This window comes from Mastigoproctus giganteus, chromosome 14 (assembly GCF_048544385.1).
Source record: "Mastigoproctus giganteus isolate SK-2022 chromosome 14, ASM4854438v1, whole genome shotgun sequence".
Classification (NCBI taxonomy): Eukaryota; Metazoa; Arthropoda; class Arachnida; order Uropygi; family Thelyphonidae; genus Mastigoproctus; species Mastigoproctus giganteus.
This window is the reverse complement of record NC_143588.1, coordinates 106831075-106847226: the sequence shown is the minus strand read 5'-3', so window position 1 is coordinate 106847226 and position 16152 is coordinate 106831075. Positions and strand designations below refer to the sequence as shown.

General features: G+C 37.5%; 1 protein-coding gene across 6 annotated transcripts in view; it reads left to right on the top strand.

The window, feature by feature from the left end:
- The window catches only part of raskol (Ras GTPase-activating protein raskol), a 258953-nt gene that overhangs the window by 122879 nt on the left and 119922 nt on the right, over positions 1-16152 (top strand). Inside the window, exon 1 of one of the 6 annotated variants that reach the window (XM_090388964.1) lies at positions 8596-8911. The exons of the other annotated variants lie outside the window; for them this stretch is intronic. The gene's annotated coding sequence lies outside the window, so the exon portion shown is untranslated. Of the gene's footprint in view, positions 1-8595; positions 8912-16152 lie in introns of those variants that run through there. 6 annotated transcript variants of the gene reach the window in all.

The window sequence follows — 16152 nt, the reverse complement described above, 5'->3', positions numbered from 1 at the left end:
TTAGAAAAGCTTATGAAAGGATTTTATCGTATTAATTTTAAAATATTATTTCATTTGGACGTCATTCTGAGAATGTTTTTATATCCAATTTCTATAATAGTTATTGCGCATGCGTCGAAACACAGTTCTAGTAGAAAGTGACATTTTAATTCGTTTAGTTTATAATATTCACTACGCATGCGTCTGAACACATTTGCAAGAATTTCGTTGTCAATTTCAGTCAACGTGACTGTGTTGATTTCGAATACGCATGCGCAGTTTTTTAAATATTACTTTTAGAAAAGCTTAATGAAAGGATTTCATTGTATTAATTTTTAATATTTCATTATGACGTCATTCTGTGAAATTTTTTTTATAAATTGCTTTCAATACTTTTATTTTATTAATATGTGATTAATAATAAGTGCATTTCCTTAAATTTACAATTTTCTTTTTCGTTGTTTTTATAGGATATGAAGTAAAAAAAAAAACATTTATTTTTTTAAGGAGGAGACCAGAGTTAAATACAGAATAGGTTTCCATTGCGCATGCTCGGGTTCTCAAATATCGCCTTCAGTTTATTTTAAATTATAAAATTTAAGCAGGATGAAAAAAAAAAAAATACAACCGCTATGAAAAGGGAAAAAAGTCTAGAGATAGCGAATGAAAGAAAAAACGTTTGAGGAAAATATTTGAGAGGTTAAAAATAGCTCATGCGCATAGCAAAACACCTCATTGACAACCTCCCACTATAGATTTCCGAGATGCGCGACATCAGAGTCCAATGTTTTTTTTTTTTTTTTTTTTTTTTTGCTTTCGTAGTGATGACGTAAGAGGGAGTTGGCATAGTAACTTGATGTAGTTGCCTCACGCATGTTTTTCTAAGTATCCTGCCAGTTATGTCACGGGCATTTGATGGTGTAGAATTCTCTCGACTGCCCCAAACGTAATTGTGTAACCGACCTTTTTTTATTATTTAATTAATAGTGAAAAGGGCCCCTCGTGGCCTACATCATGATTTCGAATTAAAAAAATGTAGACTGAGGGGTGTGGGGGGGAAATAAACGAAAGTAAAATCGATGCACACTGAAGACAGCAGATAAGTTATATTCGTTGCCCTAATAAATTATAATGTGGCCCTGGAAGACAGGCATTGGTTAAACAGGACTATCTGAAGTCCATGATAAACGATCCCCGACCCTGTACTAAGTGGGCTTCTCTTTTACAGCCTCTTTTATTCGGGTTTTCGTGCCTCCTTTGATCATCAGCCATTCAGTTTAATGTGCAAAGTTGACGTCATCCAGTTGGAAATAGTTGTCATGACAACGGACTTTCTGTCATACTTTTGTTTCTTCAAAACAATATATAACCATCGCTAAACGTTATAAATTCTGCGAGGGGGAAACTTAATTTTTATACCGAAATGGGGGTGGACGAATAAAAATGAGTGCTGCTTAAACTTTCCTTCTATTTTGTTATCAGTGGCGTCTGTAAGACGTTAATCCTATTTTCTTTTCTCGTGCCTTTATGTTTCTTTCATAACTGAACCTTTAAACAGATTAAAATGGTCGTGAATTTCTTTTTGGTGAAGATGAGATACGAAAGCTGTTCTCTGTAGATAGGCACGTTTTTAGGATCTGTCCTTCAGTTGTCACTTCTGTCTTTTGGGGGACATTATTCTTAATCGTCTGCTGGACAGAATACCACTTCTTCTTTCTACCTTAAAGTAACAATTTAAGGTAGAAAGCAGAAAATACAAACTTTAATATACAATGAATTGAAAATTTACATTTTAACAACGCAACAATGGGTGTGGGCGTGGCAAGCAATTGAAATTAACATGAAAGAATGAAAAGAACACGTGCGTGTGGAATTGATAGTGAAATGTACAAAATTAAAACAAAACACCGAATCAGTACCAAACGATACAGCATTTGAATGTGATTAATAATGAAATGTACAAATTTAGGAATACCAAACGATAGAGCATTTGAATTTGATTAATAATGAAATGTACAAATTTAGGAATACCAAACGATAGAGCATTCGAATGTGATTAATAATGAAATGTACAAATTTGGGAATACCAAAAGACAGAGCATTTGAATATGATTAATAATGAAATGTACAAATTTAGGAATACCAAAAGACAGAGCACTTAACTGAAATGTAAAAAGTTAGGAATACCAAACAATACAGCATTTAAATGTGACTAACAATTAAATATACAAAGTTAGGAATACCAAACGATGGAGCATTTAAATGTGATTAACAATGAAATGCACGAAATTCTGAATACCAAACGACAGAACAATGAAATGTACAAAGTTAGGAATACCAAAGGATAGAGCATTTAAATGTGATTAACAGTGAAATGCACAAAATTATGAATACCAAAAGACAGAGTACTTAAATGAAATGTAAAAAGTTAGGTATACCAAATGCTCTATCGTTTGGTATTCCTAACTTTGTATATTTAATTGTTAGTCACATTTCAATGCTGTATACAGAATTTAAATGTTGACTAACAATTAAATATACAAAGTTAGGAATACCAAACGATGGAGCATTTAAATGTGATTAACAATGAAATGCACGAAATTCTGAATACCAAACGACAGAACAATGAAATGTACAAAGTTAGGAATACCAAAGGATAGAGCATTTAAATGTGATTAACAGTGAAATGCACAAAATTATGAATACCAAAAGACAGAGTACTTAAATGAAATGTAAAAAGTTAGGAATACCAAATGCTCTATCGTTTGGTATTCCTAACTTTGTATATTTAATTGTTAGTCACATTTCAATGCTGTATACAGAATTTAAATGTGACTAACAATTAAATATAAAATGTTAGGAATACCAAACGATAGAGCATTTAAATGTGATTAACAATGAGATGTGCAAAGTTGGGAATACCAAACGACTAAGCATTTAAATGTGATTGACAATGAAATGCACAAAATTTATAAATACCAAACGATTAAGCATTTAATTATGGTTGACAATGAAATGTACAAAAGTTATGAATACCAAAAAAAAAAAAAAAAAAAAAAAATCATTTCAGTGTAAAATTTAAAAGATAGAAATTCGCCAGGGAAAAAGAAATTGCGCTGATGCAAAGCAGAATAGATTGAATTTTTGGTTATTTTTCTCCCTTTCAAGGTATGATTCATCGTAACCTGAAAAGAAGAGGGGGGAAAATACGTGTTTAGTGCCTTGACCCCGCACTTCGGAGTATCAGGGTTGTATTTCTGCTCTGTTTCTGTCTGATGTGATATATTTTTTTCTTTCTTTCTTTCCAACAGTTCTTTCGGGTGAAAGGTAGCGTTGTCTGTAGGCATGTAAATGTTTAGTTGGTTGTGTGTGGGATGAAACAGCTAGGCGAGTGTCCTTGAGTCGCTCGGCACACCCTCTGGAGTTCTCTTATTGGTGACTGCCTTGTTTGAATCTATAACCACCCAGTTTCTGTTCCACAGAGGATGAGCAGCTGCTTGCGAAAATCAGCAGATGTGTGATGGGTGCTTGTAGAAAATGTGTCTCTGAACTGTGTTTACGGGTCACTTGCTGGTTTCGCTCAAGGGAGAGCGATGTTTTGCCCGCGTTCTTTTCATTAGGTGTCGGAGGTCCCTTTACTGTTTTGCCTTTGGACGTGGTATTTTAACGATATCGTTAGATGGCGCTGAAGAGATATATCGGGATTCGTGGACAGCCTTACTGTCGTCATTATTGGGCATCTGAATCATCATTAGGTGAGTCTTTTGGTCATCACTGTTAAGTACCTCAGAGTAGAAGATAGCTAAGGAAAACAGGTTATATCTTTTACCAATTGATTTCTCTGTAGTGAATAGAGGTCGCTGCTGTGCTAAAAGAAAAATGGCTTCTCTTCGAGTAGTAGTGATCGCATCCCTTAAATTGATGACTGCCAGTTTCAAATTAAGATATGTCCCTTAATTAGCAAACATGCCATCGCATCTTTGGTTGGGTGCCATTAAGAGACAGTGGAGGACATTTTTCATGGTCGGCGCAGTAATTTCCACCATGCATTACGAAGAGATGCAACGAGTGATACTGGAAATTAAACGAAGCTCTGTTTAATTTGGCCATGAATCCTTACTTAAACTAGAAAGCGTTGAAATCCCTCATTAACGAGTCTTCTGACAATCGCGTAGAAACTCAGACGTCCGGCCCTTTCTTAAACCAGACGTCCTGTCTAAGTTGCTTTAGTAATAAAAGGAATTAAACTGAAAAACTGGCTATTTCATTAAAATTAATTGGCCTTTCTGAATGGGCACTAGTGCTTCCCTCTGACGGCATATATTTCAATTAAATATGAGTAGCCAGTGGTGGAAGCATATGGACACTATCTACACTTTGAATAATGAATGGAAGTCTCTCGAGTATCCCCTCTAAGATGGATATTATGTAATTACTCAGGTCTACCAACTGTTCCTACCTCTAGGCAATGTTGCCATAGCAACGAACTTGCTGCCCCCACACATGAAGATTGAGTGAACATCGCAGCTTTGGAAAGCTTATACAAGTATGATGTCCAATTGCTATTAACTGTAGCAATCTGACAAACTACTCAACGACAAGTTCATATTCCTGGAATTCGTAATTTTCTTTGGACACAAATTCCCTTTATATAATTTACAAGAGCATAAATTTTTACCTTAAGTTTAAATATATAAATGCAAATCCGGGAGAACAGATTTCATTCGATATATTTATAGTTTTTCCGAAATTAGTAATCTTACTTAATCGTTAATACTTTGGATGGTCGCTCGATGGCAGCACCATCGCGAGCTCCTTAAATTATATAGCCGTGTATGTGCCATTGGCAGCTGTAATAATTAATACACGTTTTTTCATGGTTGTCTTGAGCCGGATGTTTTGTTGTTGATGATCAGAAACGAGCGACCTCTATAATCGACAATGTGTACAAAGTTGGTTGACAAAGAACTTTGTTCACTATGCAGTAAGGTTGGTTGGTAGATGGAAAGAGAATTAAAGATAATTTTCTTATTTTTTCCCTGCTCAGTTGAAATTGTTTTTTTCTCTAGCTTTTTTGCATGAAATCGGCATGATTTTTCTCGTGAAATTGACTTGTTTTTCAGTGCAATTGAAATGGATATGTTTTTTTTTCTTACTGGAATTGAAATTGATATGATTTTTCTCTCCTGGAACTGAAATTGACATTTTTCTCGTGAAATCAACTTTTTTTTTTTTTTTTTTTTTTTTTTACTGCAATTGACATGATTTTTCTCGTGAAATGATTTTTTTTACAGGAATTGATCTCTTTTTTTTTTTTTTTTTTAATGGAATTGAAATTGACTTTTTTTTTCATGAAATAAAATTTTTATTTTACTGCAATAAATGAAATTGACCTTTTTTTCCTGGAATTGAAATTAAGATGATTTTTCTTGTGAAATGAAAAATTCTTCACTAGAATTTAAATTGACAATTTTTCTCGTGAAATGATTTTTTTTTTTTTTTTACTGCCATTAAAATTCTCTCTTTTTTACTGGAATTGGAATTGACATGATTTTTTTCTTGTGAAATAAATTTTTTTGTTTACTAGATTAAAAATTGATCTTTTTTGGTGGAAATGAAATTGGCATTTTTTTTTGTGGAAATGAAATTGATATTTTGTTTACTGGAATTGTCATATTTTCCTCTTAAAATGATTGTTTTACTGGCATTGAAATGGACATGATTTTTCTCGTGATATGATTGTTTTACTGGCATTGAGATTGACATGATTTTTCCTCTTGAAATGATTGTTTTACTGGCATTGAGATTAACATGATTTTTCCTTTGAAATGATTGTTTTACTGGCATTGAGATTGACATGATTTTTTCCTCTTGAAATTATTGTTTTACTGGCATTGAAATTGACATGATTTTTTCCTCTTGAAATCGTTTTTTACTGGCATTGAAACTGACATGATTTTTTCCTCTTGAAATCGTTTTTTACTGGCATTGAAATGGACATAATTTTTCATGTGAAATTAAATTTTTTGTTTATGAGATTAAAATTGACATTTTTCTCGTAAAACGAATTTTTTAAACAAGAATTGAAACAGACATTATATTTTTTGTTCCTCGTCAGTAATTTCGTGAAAATCCAGATCTCTCTCTCTCTCTCTCTCTCTCTCTCATCTGAATGCTTAAATCTGTTAATAATACATTATTTGAACGATATCAATCATTCAAAAAAAATAACTTAATTCTTTGTATTTATTTTTCCCTTCATAAATTCCATTTAGAAAATTTTGTGCAGCTAAAATATCACTTTTTCCAAGCGTGTCAAAAAAAGAAATCAAGCGGCGCAATTATTCAGAATTTCATGCAAACGATGAACGCGCTTAACTAAAAGCAAATTACCCTTGACACACTTTTCCGCGGTAAAGTGCACTGTTAAAATATTTCTCCTCCCACCACTTACCACAATTGATCACGCGGGCGGGCGGGCGCGCTAATTTTCCACCTTTTGTTCTGAATATATGCACGCATGATCCCATAAAAATTTGCATCATTTCGCACTTGCGCAATTGCATTCCCCGTATAAGAATGAAGCTGCACGCGGGTCACAACCGTATCGAACATCTAGATTTCAAACAAACAAATAATTGAAAGTGACCAATCAAAGCATAGGATTTGTAGTAAATAATTAAATTACGCGTGCAGAGCATTAAAAAACTATTTTTATTTTTTTATTATGGCAAGTAAGATTTACGGGGTATTGTGTGTGTATACAGGGGTAGGCCAAGGACCTTCTTCATACGGCTAGTTGGCTTCGAAACCGCAATATTCAAAGAAAGAAAACTGTAAATGGGGCAGGTTGTATTACGTAGGTTTTATAAATGCCATGCTCTGTTTATGTCCGGCGGGGGGGGGGGGTGACAAGCCAATGCAAGAAGAATTTAATCACAAATTCCCACCATGTTACAAATATCGATTAATATAAGATAAAATAAACGTATGTGTAGATGGTCTTTGGTGGTCCCTAGACGTTAGTCTAAATCCACCTAATTTTATTGTCTGTAATATCCAAACCGGAATTACCATGGGCGACTGCTGCTTGCTGCTCGTCCCAAGGCAGGTGGAGCGCAAGGGTTTTACTACACTGTGTGCGCTAACAGCACAAAAATCTCGTACCCAATGGTAGAAGTGCTAGACCAAAGGGTGCCCGCAAATTCGCTCCCAGGGTGTACACTCCTGTAAGCCTGCGGAAAAAAATAAATGAAATAAATATATATAAATAAAAAATATATAAAATAATAAAGAATAATATTGTAAAAAATGAATAAAAGTATAATAAAAAAGAATAAGATAAATAAATTTGAATTAAAAAATAAATAAAAGAAAAATTTAAACAGAAAAACAATAAATAAAAACTGGTCTGGTCTGGTCCAAATAATGTCTCTGCAAACATTTTTCCAAAGAAATTCTTTCTTTCGAAGTTTGCCATTGAACTTGTTTTTTTTTTTTTTTTTTTAAACCATTCGGGTCTTTGTACGTCCATGGCAGTAATAGCGATCCGTGTGCCTTCCAAAGTCTGGTGTGCGATAGCTTTCTTCTTTGTTGATGGCTTATATAACTGGAGGTTAGGTTCATATAGCGTTTCTTATGCGCCTGCAACCATCCATTGTGAAGATCGGGATTTAGCGCGTGTCACGGGCCCTGATAGCTGCATTTCGATCGTTATTCCGGCAGAGGTGTTGCTCAAATGACTTTTTTTTATACCGGTAAACGGCTTTCGCGTCTTAACTCGGGTCCATTTTGCATACCAGCCAAGTTATATGGAAGAAATCCTTTTATCCTGGGCTATGGCCATATGGTAGACCGCGGAGACGTTAAGGAAAGAATGGTACAGGCGGGGGAGGGAGGGAGGGAGGGCTATCAACCCCCAATGTTTTCGTCGTGTATTGTATGCGACACCGTTTACCGCTGTCACTCAATTTGGAGTATTTTCGTAGGTGGGTTACCACATCTGCGAGTTTAACCAAAAATCAAAAGAAAGTGTTTCTTTCGCTTTCCGCACTGCTTCGATCAATTTTTTTTTTTTGAATCGACAGATTTGTACCGATGTCTACCGACTCCAGCGCAGTTCAAACGTACGTCGAATCGATTTCAATCGCCGGAAATTGCGGATATGCACGGAGGAAGACAAAAGGTCATTAATACGCCAACATGGAGTTCGAGATTAATTATTTTCGTGGGAATTTCTGGCATGCGTTGAATATTTCACGTGCCGGAAAGATATTCTCTCCTTTGCAGCATCTTTCCATTAAGCAAGAGCGAAGGTGAAGTTAAGGTGGGGGGGGGGGTGACGCGACTATCCCTTGCTACGATTCAGTTTTATGTTTCCGGCGGGTCGTTTCTGTTTTATCTTCAGTAAAACGTAAATTTTTTTTTTTCTCTCTCTCTCTCTTTATAAGCTTGGATTTTCATACATTATAGAAGGTCGCTTGCTCTCTCTCTGTTAAACTACTAAATACCCGCTAGGTGGCGCCTACTATCTTTTTCCTCGAACTGCGCACATGCGCAGATGTTTCTTGATGTGTAACGGTTTCCGAGCGAGGAGCAGAGCAGCCAACGGACGCTTATTCGAAGCTGGCAGATGGTGTACGACTAGACTGGCGGAAAGATGCACCCTCCGCTTGAAGGGAACGTGTTCTTCAGGGTGGGGCAGTCGGAAGAGGGCCGCAGGCCAGCGGGTGTAGCTCACGAAGACGCAGTGTAGCATTTGTGGTGTGAGGAAAGACCTTTTTTTCTTGTTTCGCATGATGAACGCGTGACGAACTGTTGTGCATCTTCTTTCGACCCCTCTTCGTTCTCTCCCTTAATTTTTTTTTTTTTCTCGAACTCCCCAGTTGGATTAACAGGACCCTTGGGCGTTCTCTACTACGGGTAAACTCAGGTAAGGATTAAAAATTCGTTTGAATATTTGATTTTTGCAGATTGTTTATAAGGGGGATGGTGAAAGTCAGAGGGTTGTGTTTAGTATGATGAACGCGTGCTGGCACGTGCATTTATGAAATTTACAGCGTCGAACTTTTGACCCTTCTATTCCTCTACAGAAAATCCGATACCGTGATGCTTTGCGCAACATTGGACCACGGTGGTGCGTGCTATCGCAATCTGTTACGTGCACTTAATGTTGATCCGTTATCTTTCACCAACTCTGATTATTTTCGGCCCCAATTGCTTTTTCTCCCACTTGTGTTTCTGGCTGGTACGTGACTTTGCCGCATTTTGGCTACTACGACAACTAACATTCACTCGAGTTCTGACTCATCCCCATACAAACAGGGATGCCTCCAGTCCCCTCCTCGTGCACCAGGGGTCTTCCTGGTCTCGCGTCCCTTTTAAACCCCGCTACCAGAAGTCCCGCATCTCAGTAGGGTACAAAGAAAATGGATTGCCGGTCTGCTTTATGATGATGGCGCCTGATGGGTTCTACTGACATATCTGTATTTGCACGACCTTCACTAAGGGGTTTGTGGGGAGAAACAGGAGCGTCAGGGAGTGTACATGCTCATTCCGGTTAAGGGCCATCCATTTCAACGCCCACATCATTTGAAAGGATGAAGAAAGGTCAGTGTTCTGTAATTGCCGACAGATATATTCTCATTTTGGTAAAAATTTTGTAAACAGCAATAGTTATTTAAGCAACTTTTTTTTTTTTTTTTTTCGTTTTCTCTGAGGTTTTTGAAAAATAATAAATTTTCTTAAAAAAACTTATGCTGATTGAGAACTCAGCTTTTCAACAAAAAAAAAAAAAAAAAAAAAAAAGAAAGAAAAAGCTGAGGTGTGTATTTTCAGATTTAAAATTTAGGGCAATAAAATAGTTCCAACTATGTTTAAATATTTTTTTATCCAAAGTATTTTTTTTTTAAATGTGTTTATCTTTAAAAAAAAACCATAACGCAAATTGGAAGCTCAGCTTTTCAAAACAAAATTTGTTGTACATTTTGAGATTTTTGCCAAGTATCATGATGTTGATCAACCATATTTAAATTATTTTTTAACCGAAATAGTTTTTGAAAATATTGTTTTTTAAACTCATAACAATGCGAATAGAGCTCAACTTTTCAAAAAAAAAAAATTAGTTTTCTATTTTGAGATTTTGCCAAAATCATGATTTTAAGGATCATGTTTCTGTAGGAATGATATCACTCATAATATACACTGAATGATCACTGAATTATGACCACCTACCTAATACTTCGTAGGTCCTCCTTTTTGCCCTTAGCACAGCAACTATCCGACGTGGCATTGATTGAACGAGATGTGGAACCGTTCGGGAGGGTATGGCCAACCAAGCTGTGTGTAATGCGGTCAGCAATGCAGGTATGGAGGTGATTGGTGTATCCAGACGCCTGATATGCCTTTCCATAGTGTCCCACAGGTGCTATGGGATTGATATCGGGAGAGTTCGGAGGCCAATCGATATGCTGGAAGACAGAACTGTGTTCCTCAAACCATTCCTGCACAACAAGAGCCCGAAGGCTCGGCGCATTGTAATCTTGGAAGACACCATCGCCATTCGGGAAAAAGTGTAACGTAGGGGGTGTACACAGTCAACAAGCAGTTGACGATAACGGAGACCACTGATACGTTGTTCCACATGTACCAGGGGTCCAAGTTCCTGCCAGTGAAACATGCCCAACACCATACAACCGCTTCCACCGGGCTGCACTTTTGATACCATGCATGATGGATCAAGAGCCTCGTGTTGTTCACGCCAAATCCATTGTGACCATCCACGGTGTGGAGTAAATAACTTGACTCATCCGACCAGCACACCTTCCAGTCTTCTATCGTCCAACTTGCATTCTGTTTGCACCAGGCGAGTCTTTTATACCGATGAACCTTGGTTAGCCGATGCATGGTCATGCCAAATATTGTTCCTGTTTGGCCCATGTTGTTTTGGGTAGTCAACTCTTCAACAGTGCTACACCTGTACGAGTCGTCGGACCCGGCATTTACCTCTAACATCAACCTTTCGCCGACCTTTGTAGTTTTGCCGTCGGGTCGTTGTTTGACCATTTTGACACCAGTCCTGGTACACTTTAACTACGGCGGCTCTCGAACACCCCACCAGTTCAGCCGTTTGGGAAATCGAGGCACCATCTCTTCGAGCACCCACAATCTGTCCTTTATCAAAGTCCTTCCTTGGAATTTTACTACGTACTAAACCACTGACACCTTTTCTATGCTATAGGTGGACTAATTGTGCACTCTCGCACCTCGTGGTCAACGGGTCGCATTCAGTTTTCATAATTCAGTGATAACTCAGTGTATAACTGTATTTAAATAATTTTATCTGAAGTAGTGTATGAAAATATAGATTTAAAAAAAAGCTCATAATTGGAAGCTCAGTTTTTGTCTTTCCTTTGAGCTGTGTATTTTGAGTTTCCTTATCAAAGTCATGATTCTTGGCAAAGGGTCATGAATTTGATAAGGATCGTGTTTCTGTAGGAGTGATCAATAAATAGACACTACAAATTAAGTTGTATATTCCGAGAATTTTTTTTTGACATCTGATAAGGATCATGTTTCTGTAGAAATTGATATCCTTAGAAAAAACTGTTTATGCTTATATATGAAGATTGGTAATTGCGCAAAAGATGCAGATTTTAATTCAGGATTTTGCTTTTCCATGCTGACAATGAAAAAGAAAGCATTACATTGCTAGTACAGGTGACCAATAAATTTTTCTTCTTTTTATCTCTCCTGCACGCGCGCCCTATTCTTCGGTCTTGAATATTGTAGACTCCTTAGCTATGACGAGGAACAAAATTTTCGAAGGATTGCGTGTGACGCGCTAAGCGACCATCTGCTTGGAGACTGAATTATCCAAAGGTGACCCTTTGTACCTTGTACATAAATTGCTGTGATCGGAACAGCTGTTGGTCCGCAGATAATGGTGATGGTGAGGAGGGGGGGGGGTATTAAAGTAAGTTGCCTCTGGGGATGGCAGCAAAATATGATACCTCCTACAAAATAAATGAATTATTTTTATAGTTTCTGAAGTTTCTTCAGCAATCATGGTGTCGTATTTGGTCATTAAGATGGCACATTCCCAAGTTGCAAGTGTTATTTGTTAAGATAAAGAAAAGCAATCTTTAGGTTTTTTTCAACTAGAACTGGCAGCCAAGCCAATAATCATCTTTCTGGACTCCTTTTGATGTACAAGGCCTCGAACAATAAACTGAACAAATTAAGAGTTTCTATATCTTTTTGCTGTTTCCATTGGTGGTATAAACATCCATCGATCACAGGAAGTAACAGACTTCCTTTGGTGGTTTAAACCACTTTTGCATTGCCTGTACTTCCACACCAAAATGTAGGTTAATTTACTGCCCTTTATTTGGAATAGTTTGTTTTTAAAAGACGGCTGAAGGCCTTCACCCGACAATTTCCATCATGACTTGGCCTAAATCTCTCTTTCTAGTGATGCTACTGATTTACTTCTGCTCCTGCTCCTAATCTGTTAAAGATCGACCTATTAACCTACAGTAAGTCGCCAGAAGGTAAGCAAAAAGGAGACTTCTTTTCACCCATCTAGCAAACTGGGTGAATCGGCATCTGTTGTTCGTGTCAAAACTTACCCAGAATCCAACGAGCGTAATTATCGATTACGCATACAATTTTGCGAAAGGTTTTTCTCCTTCTGTTTCTCTCACTCGAGTCTGCGTATTTTCGCCATCCTGCTTCGTGCATCATTATTCTTTCTGTCTAAGTTAACCTCCAATTGCTCACTGACTGACTCAAGTTAAAATTCCGCACATCCTTGGCCTATCTTAGGTCACCTTGAACCCCGTACGCCTATAGGTCATGGCAAACCGTGTTTGGTACTGTTCTCTATAAAAACTCTGCTGAAAAGTATTTTCATTTTTTCATCAAGACGATTTTAAATATAAGTAAGATCTAGGGGGGCCGGATTTGGCCCTAGGGCAGAAGATTGCATAATAGGTCCAATTTTGAGTGTTTAACTGGCTACTCATTGGCTCCTGGCAACATCAAGATATTGAGAGGGTTGGATAGTGTGACGTAAGTTCTGAGGCACGTGGGGTGGATCGTACCGGACGCTAGGCGAATATCCCTTTGGGACATTATAAAGAACTGAGGTGGAGTTGACAGACTAATGAAACATGGCTCCACTAGGTACTTGTTTTTATATATAACCATCCGCGGTGCCTCCATCCTTAAGGGCCTTAATTAAAAGGATTAAAATTTAGGCCAAATACCTGTATGGGTACAGAAAGAAAATATTTTTAAATTTTGTTTTTACAATATTAGGGGGAGTTGACTACAAGAAGCCCATCGATTTTTTAAGATAGATTTTTCTGGGTTACCGCTGACTGTTTCCTTATCTATTTCGGCCTACTTTTTTTACAGGTTAGTGGCTTCTTTTTTCCCTCCTTACTCCGCTAATGGCTCTTTTCCCCCATTTGTTCCCCCATCATATTACGGACTATTAGCTTCATCTTCGCCGTAACTAAAAAGAAACCCATTACTTCCTAGTGGCCCAATGATAAAAACGTTGCCTCCCCTTAAAAAGAGATAATTACATCTTTAAGATGTGGCCAAGAGGTCGAACAATACACCGAAATCGGTGATAATTTATAAGTGTGGAACAAAGTTTCTTGGTTTTGGTGTGATCAATCTCGAAGTTCTAATGTATACAATACTTGGAGGGCTGTTGCTGAGACAATGGACTTTGACAGTTGTTTGATATCTCTTGGAAAGTAGCCAAAAAATCGGCTTTTATAACTCTAATCGAAGTTGCAAAAGCAATTTGGAGTTTTCTTTGGACGCTTGGGGTATGTTTCCGGTAGGCTAACAGTAATAAATCGGTGGATAAAGGGCTCGGACTTAATCTAATTGCAGAGATTACAGGGAGTCGAACAATGACCATTTTCAAGAGTAAATGCGTACTGGGATCCCAACTCTGTACCGGAAGCATCCTTTATGCTAGGGGTTGAAAGCGAAATCGAATCGACCTGCTGAAGACGTGAGCAGAATGGCTTACCTTTTGAATGTCTTTGTTGTTAGAGCTCCTACAATGTTTCCTTTATTAAATAGAAATGTGTGTGCCTAAAACAAAGCGTCTGACATGATTGCTGTGCTTTGTTGGTGGTTATTGTGCAACCGGAAATGACGTTTGCCCATAAATGACGTGGAGGTCATGTGATTTCCTTTCTTAAGTATATACAGTGATGTTCTAAGTAGCTGAACATCCAGACTGGATCTCTCCTTACCACCCACATTGTAGATTGAACTTCGTCTTCCCACCCACAAAATTTTGAAAGATTTTAATGCAAATTGGATGTGTCAAGTCTCGGAGTCCGTGGTGCGTGTCACTCTTAATTATTTCGAGAATTATAGCGACCTCCCAGTTTTCCCCACCCGGTCTTTGCTCACATTTTCAAGGAGGACAATTTTCTTAACCACCAAACCGTGCAGTCTTCTTAGAATACATTCTTGTTGATGACATATGCGACCCTGACATGCGCAGTGTGCTTTCTATCCATTGTATCCGGTGAAGACAGATTGGTGACTCTTGGGGAAAAAGCAGAAACATTTCCCTAATGAATCGCCACTGGTTAAAAAAAAGAGAAATCATTACTCAATTTTTTTTCTTATGTCATGGAAATGGTTGCAAAACCCTTATGACAACTACTGTATAAACACTATTGACCAAGCGGGAAATTCTTTGTTTGCTTCACTAGAAGGTGAATATTAGGGGGAGGGGCTCTAATTGTTGTAATACCCGTGGAGATACAAACTAGGACGACTTTTCCAGCTGACTGATGTGCGTATGTCCTCTGTTTCTAACCCAAACGAAGTACGCATATGTATAAATAAGATGGGCGTCAGATAGATCTATTTTTAGTCCTTGGTTTGTTTCCTATGATGCTTCCGCTGCTTGGGTGGAACCAGATGGCTTATTAGCTATTCTCATCTCTCCAAAATGGAGGTACAGCAGCTGACAGGGCCATAAAACCCATCTGCTCTCCTAAAACAAGATTTATCTTCACACCACTTTATATTTCGATAATGGAGCGATGTAATTAGTGGATTATCAAGTCTTTCGTGTCTGAATCTTATTCTACAATTATTACAACCCGATGAAAGATTTAAATCTTAAAACGAAGATTTTAAAATTTTGATCAGTACCCCTGCGTAGAAAAAAATCAGATAATTATTATTCAGAAGTTGTAGGAGTAGGGTTTTGGGAGCATTAGCAACTAAGGTCATATTGTCTGTAAATTGCGTGTTCTGTGGTCAATTTTCTGTTTTGTTGGATGAAAAATCGTGCCACTCTCGCCTGAGACCGACTAACTCGGCCACGTTGTAAAAAAGGCCCATAAAAATTCCTCTCATCATCGACCAGGCTCGAACTCAGGTCTTTTCCACCCGGTGTGGGGAGGAAGGTAATCCTATCAAATACTCACGAGGGCATTCAAGAAGATAAAAATGGCTGTGAATTTTAAAATCCTCATTTTTGTTTGCTTTTTATACCTCTTATTCCGGGTTCAGCGTCTTATTTATACAGTATTTTTTTTTTCCTACTAAAAATATTCGCTTTGATGGCTACAAAAGATGATAAAAAACGGGCAGATGTTTGAGACATCTGCTGGGATCCGTGCCCTATAAACAAGATTAATTGACAGCGATAAGGTCTGGACTCTGTTAGCGAGGATAATGAACGAAGCCTGTATTTTATGTCGCAGTTGAGTCGAAGAAAAAAAAAAAAATTAAACATTAACAATCCGGGATAATTTCAAAGTTGGTTGTCAACATAAAGGATCCACGTGCCAATATCATTGGACCAATTGGCGATATCTGCTCTTAAAAAAAGAATGCGGTCATGTGATCTGTTCCTTGAGGCCTTTCTCTGCCTTTTTGGCAATAAAAGTATAAAGACGATATTATTTATTAGACAAACTGAGGGAAGCTTGTAAATTTTATTATATGGAGCCAAATCTGGTCTACATGAAGGATGAGACACTTCACACTAGGTCTGCAGTATTTATTTGAATCACATAGACAGTGTGTAACTTGGCATTATTATGGTTTAATTTGAATTGGTGGCCTGCTAGGGCCTTGCTGTTTTGTTTTTTAATCCAAATCAGCTTATCACATGTT